Here is a 6,000-nt window from a genome sequence, read left to right as displayed (position 1 = left end):
TGGTACATAGTCCTCTGCCTTTTCATTTTGTCTATCTTTCTGTGAATGTGGTTTTTGTTCCTCAGGCTGCAGGACTGTAGTTCTTCTTGCTTCTGCTGTTGGCCCTCTTGTGGATGAGGCTATCTGAGAGGCTTGTGCAAGCTTCCTGATGGGAGGGATCGGTGGTGGGTAGAGCTGGGTGTTGCTCTGGTGGGCAGAGCTCAGTAAAACTTTGACCCACTTGTCTGCTGATGGCTGGGGCAGAGTTCCCTCCCACTTGCTTGTTTGGCCTGAGGCGACCCAGCACTGGAGCTTACAGGCTCTTTGGTAGGGCTAATGGTGGACTCCGGGAGGGCTAACACCAAGGAGTACTTCCCAGAACTTCTGCTGCCAATGTCCTTGTCCCCGTGGTGGGCCACAGCCATCCCTTGCCTCTGCAGGAGACCCTTCAACACTAGCAGGTAGGTCTGGTTCAGTCTCCTATGGGGTCACTGCTCCTTCCCCTTGCGTCCTAATGCACACATTACTTTGTGTGGGCCTTCCAAGAGTGGAGTCTCTGTTTCCCCCAGACCTATTGAAGTCTTGCAATCAAATCCCACTGGCCTTCTAAGTCCGATTCTTTGGGAATTCCTCCTCCCATTGCTGGATCCCCAGGGGGGAAGCCTGATGTGGGACTCAGAACCTTCACTCCAGTAGGTGGACTTCTGTGGTATAATTGTTCTCCAGTTCGTGAGTCACCCACCCAGGGGTTATGGGACTTGATTTTATTGTGATTGCACCCCTCCTACCATCTCATTGTGGCTTCTCCTCTGTCTCTGGATGTGGGGTATCTTTTTTGGTGGGTTCCAGTGTCTTTCTGTCGATGATTGTTCAGCAGTTATATGTGATTCTGGTGCTCTCACAAGAGGGAGTGAGTGCATGTCCTACTCCACCATCTTCAGATTATTTCTGACTTTAGAATACTTCTGAACTTTTACAGTTTCTTTTATACTGTGCAGAAGATAGAAAGATCAGAAGCAAACAGGAATGAAAGAGCTAGTGTTATAAAATTATATTTGGCAGATACCCCAAATGTCTTCCTGGCCTCAACTCCTGAGAATATCACATTTTCCATAACACTGCAAAGTTCCTTTCTGATATCAGGTCTTACTGGCCTTGAATATTTGCTGATACAGTTATATTTAACTGTATCATAGCAGGAATGTCATAAAAGTGGCAGACAGGAAATATGGAAGGCATATAGATGGGGCAAGTTGACCACCAACTCCACGTATCCATTGGGTAAAGAGGAGGTTGCAACCTCCTCTACAAAGGAGTGGACCTTTGTAGAGTAGATTGACCACATGCAGATAATTGACAAATGCATTGGAAGAGTTTACTTTTTTTCTTTAACAAATTAGGTAATGGAGAAGAAATCATCTTTCCCCTCAAAATTTCCACTTGCTTTCTCAGACACATTCCACATAAATAGAACAAACCATATTTTCCTGTTTTTTTTAAATGATATTCCTGATTGTTCTTTTAATCTGAGCAATACAGGGCACTTTAATAAATGTGGTTATGGTAATTTTGCTTATGATTAGATTATCAAACGTCTGGCAAATTGACATGAGGTCGGCAATGTAGCAAAATAGGTTGAGCTTTGAGCCCAGTCAGGAGATCTGTGTTCCGGTCCCCAGTTCTGAAATAACTAGTTCTGTAAACTTGGATAAATTACTTAACCTCTTGAAGCCCCAGTTTCCTCATTTGTAAATAAATGAATGATTGGACTCTAGATTATCCTTAAAGTCCATTACAGCTCTAAAATTCTATTTGAGAAGTTCATGTGTTATGTTAAATTTCAGAGGCAATGCATACTATTTCTATGTTTGCATATATAAAAATTAAAACTGTTGCCTCAGTTCAAACATGTATCAACAGAATAAGTTAAAAAGGAGAAAAAAATAAGGCCTAGGGACACAGGCTTTCAAGTTCTGAAGCCACGCTCCTCTTTGTGTACTGGCTAAGTGCCTCGGTATTTTCTACATGTGATGATCTGTCCTCTGCCCTGAGGTTTCTTAATCTAAGTTTTGCAATGTGTGTCGTAGATATTTGTTTATCAAACATAATGCAACTGGCTCAGACAGGACATAACACTATTTCCTAGTCAGTGCCTAAAACATTTCTCACCTCCTGAACTTTACCAGTCTTAAATTCCATAACTTCTGTGACCTCAAATGAAGATACCTTGACTTTCACTTAATCTGAGGATGGATTTTATTTTTTGCAGGAAGATACTGGGTTTTGAAACGATCCCCTCCCTTCACTTGTGAAAAACGTTATACTAAATGATAAGGTGATTCTGCCCTGCCACCCATACAGCTTCCTTCCAGGCCTTGTGGCACAAGACCTGGGGAGCTCTGGGTCATTTCATTGCCATTGCCAGGGGAGTAAAACTGACAACTCTAGTCCCTGATGAAGAGTCAAGAGCTTACGATCTATCTGGGAAGGGTTATGTTACATGTAGGTAAAGCATGTTCATAATCTTGGGATTAATATACAAAGCCAATGGAAAGGGTGAAGCTGGTCATCTCAGATGAGAGAAGCTGACGTGGTCTTTGCATTAGTATTTATTTCCAATTTTAGAGGTTTCCTCATATTAGGATGCTACCAGAAAACTACTAGAGCTAATCAATGAATTTGGTAAAGTAGCAGGATTCAAAATTAATGCACAGAAATCTCTTGCATTCCTATACACTAACAATGAAAAATCTTAAAGAGAAATTAAGGAAACTAGCCTATTTACCATTGCAACAAAAAGAATAAAACACCTAGGAATAAACCTCCCTAAGGAGACAAAAGACCTGTATGCAGAAAACTATAAGACACTGATGAAAGAAATCAAAGATGACACAAACAGATGGAGATATATACCATGTTCTTGGATTGGAAGAATCAACATTGTGAAAATGACTATACTACCCAAAGCAATCTACAGATTCAATGCAATTCCTATCAAGGTGCCAAGGGCATTTTTCACAGAAGTAGAACAAACCATTTTAAAATTTGTATGGAAACACAAAAGACTCTGAATAGCCAAAGCAATCTTGAGAAAGAAAAACGGAGCTGGAGGAATCAGGCTTCCTGACTTCAGACTATACTACAAAGCTACAGTAATCAAGACAGTATGGTACCAGCACAAAAACAGAAATATAGTTCAATGGAACAGGATAGAATGCCCAGAGATAAACCCATGCACATATGGTCACCTTATCTTTGATAAAGGAGGGAAGGATATACAATGGAGAAAAGACCGCCTCTTCAATAAGTGGTGCTGGTAAAACTGGAGAGCTACATGTAAAAGAATGAAATTAGAACACTTCCTAACACCATACACAAAAACAAACTCAAAACGGATTAAAGACTTAAATGTAAGGCCAGACACTATAAAACTCTTAGAGGAAAATATAGCCAGAATCCTCTATGGCATAAATCACAGCAAGATCCTTTTTGACCCACCTCCTCAAGAAATGGAAATGAAAACAAAAATAAACAACTGAGATCTAATGAAACTTAAATCTTTTGCATAGCAAAGGAAACCATAAACAAGACAAAAAGACAACCCTCAGAATGGGAGAAAATATTTGCAAATGAAACAACTGACAAAAGATTAATCTCCAAAATATACAAGCAGCTAACGCAGCTCAATAACAAAAAAACGAACAACCCAATCCAAAAGTGGGCAGAAGACCTAAACAGACATTTCCCCAAAGAAAATATACAGATTGTCAACAAACACATGAAAAGATGCTCAACATCACTAATCATTAGAGAAACGCAAATCAAAACTACAATGAGGTATCACCTCACACCAGTCAGAATGGCCATCATCAAAAAATCTACAAACAATAAATGCTGGAGAGGGTGTGGAGAAAAGGGAACCCTCTTGCACTGTTAGTGGGAATGTAAATTGATACAGCAACTATGGAGAACAGTATGGAATTTCCTTAAAAAACTACAAATAGAACTACTATATGACCCAGCAATCCCACTACTGGGCATATACCATAGAAATCCATAATTCAAAAGGAGACATGTACTACAGTGTTCATTGCAGCACTATTTACAATAGCCAGGACATGGAAGCAACCTAAGTGTCCATCAACAGATGACTGGATAAAGAAGATGTGGCACATATATACAATGGACTATTACTCAGCCATAAAAAGGAAAGAAATTGAGTTATTTGTAGTGAGGTGGTTGGACCTAGAATCTGTCATACAGAGTGAAGTAAGTCAGAAAGAGAAAAATACCGTATGCTAACACATATATATATGGAATCTAAAAAAAAAAAAAAGGTTCTCATGAACCTAGGGGCAGGACAGGAATAAAGATGCAGATGTAGGGAATGGACTTGAGGACACGGGGAGGGGGAAGGGTAAGCTGGGACAAAGTGAAAGAATAGCATTGACATATATACACTACCAAATGTAAAATAGATAGCTAGTAGGAAGCAGCTGCATAGCACAGGGAGATCAGCTCAGTGCTTTGTGGCCACCTAGAGGGGTGGGATAGGGAGGGTGGGAGGGAGATGCAAGAGGGAGTGGATATCGAGATATATGTATACATATAGCTGATTCACTTTGTTATACAGCAGAAACTAATACAACATTGTAAAGCAATTACACTCCAATAAAGATGTCAAAAATAAAAACTGTACTAGATAAGATAAAGGCTCTATCAAACTTTATGATCACAGAACTTTATCAGAAAAGTGGTCTGTTCTGCACTAACTTAAGACCTGTTTTTCATATATTTATTACTTCTTGGCTATTTTTTGTTAATTTACAGGTGTACTTTGCATCAGTGCTTTCCTTGTGTTTCTGTATTTAGTCTTTCTCTTAGCCCTAGTTCAGCTTGTTTATTTCCCAAAAAGAAGCAGCTTCTGCAAAATGCTGGGAAAAATCCTGAATGTACACGAATAGGGATATGACTAATACATTATGGTATACGCATACTATGGAATACTGCGTAACAGTGAAAAAAGGAGGAGGTAAAATTCTTTAGATACCTATCTACATACAAACATAATGACATGGAATAATGTTTGTGATATATTATTAAGTGCATAAGAGCAATTTGTAGAGCAATATGCATAATCTCATTTTGAAAAAATAAGTATATGTGACTGTATACATGCACAGCAAACATTTAGAATGATATATACCAGATTGTTTACAGTTATGTCTGTGGAGAGGTATCAGAGATTCTTTTACTTCATATACTTCTATTTGAACAAAAGAAGTAAACATGCACTTCATTTGTAATTATATATATATATATATATATATATATATATATATATATATATATATATATATATATATATAAAATAAAGAGACAGTCAGGGCTTCCCTGGTGGCGCAGTGGTTGAGAGTCCGCTTGCCGATGCAGGGGACACGGGTTCATGCCCTGGTCCAGGAAGATTCCACATGCCGCGGAGCAGCTGGGCCCGTGAGCCATGGCTGCTGAGCCTGCGGGTCCGGAGCCTGTGCTCTGCGACGGGAGAGGCCACAACAGTGAGAGACCATCAGTGGAAAGTGGGGCTTGCTGTGTGAAAATTTGCTTTGTAAATAGCCTTTGAGAAATGTATTATTCCATGTACAGTGGTGTACAGCTACTAAGAGTTTGTCCACCTTCATATAGGACCTAATCTGCACCATGGCTCAATAAAGAGCGAGCGTAGTCTCAGGCAGGAGCTGATTCATAAACTGATCTAGACTGCCATACTTAAATTTTGCCCAGGGGCAATAAAATCAGATTTGTTGAACTCTTTCATAAATACCATTGAAATGAGCTTGCAGAAAGTTGAGGTTAGCCACCGATTCTGAAAGTTGCCAGTGTGGATGGATTAGATACATATCATAGCCAAAAGTGACCCTCAAAATCTATGAATTCGCCTTCAAGGTATTTGCTTTAAATGTCTTTTTATAGGAAGGGTTTTCCCTGGGTCTAATATAGAAGTAGGATGTTCCAAAATGA

At 39.5% G+C, this 6,000-nt stretch overlaps 1 protein-coding gene across 6 annotated transcripts in view; it reads left to right on the top strand.

Moving 5' to 3' along the window:
* The first annotated feature begins 223 nt into the window (after nt 1–223).
* Nucleotides 224–6,000, top strand: part of ACSL4 (acyl-CoA synthetase long chain family member 4) — an 86,477-nt gene continuing 80,700 nt past the window's right edge. For all 6 annotated transcript variants that reach the window (XM_082865044.1, XM_082865041.1, XM_082865039.1 and 3 more), the window contains exon 1: nt 224–440. The gene's annotated coding sequence lies outside the window, so the exon portion shown is untranslated. The remainder of the gene's footprint in view (nt 441–6,000) is intronic.

This window comes from Leucopleurus acutus (assembly GCF_964270905.1).
Source record: "Leucopleurus acutus genome assembly, chromosome: X".
Taxonomy (NCBI): Eukaryota; Metazoa; Chordata; class Mammalia; order Artiodactyla; family Delphinidae; genus Leucopleurus; species Leucopleurus acutus.
The sequence above is the reverse complement of the archived record's forward strand: the minus strand, read 5'-3'. Positions and strand labels throughout refer to the sequence as shown.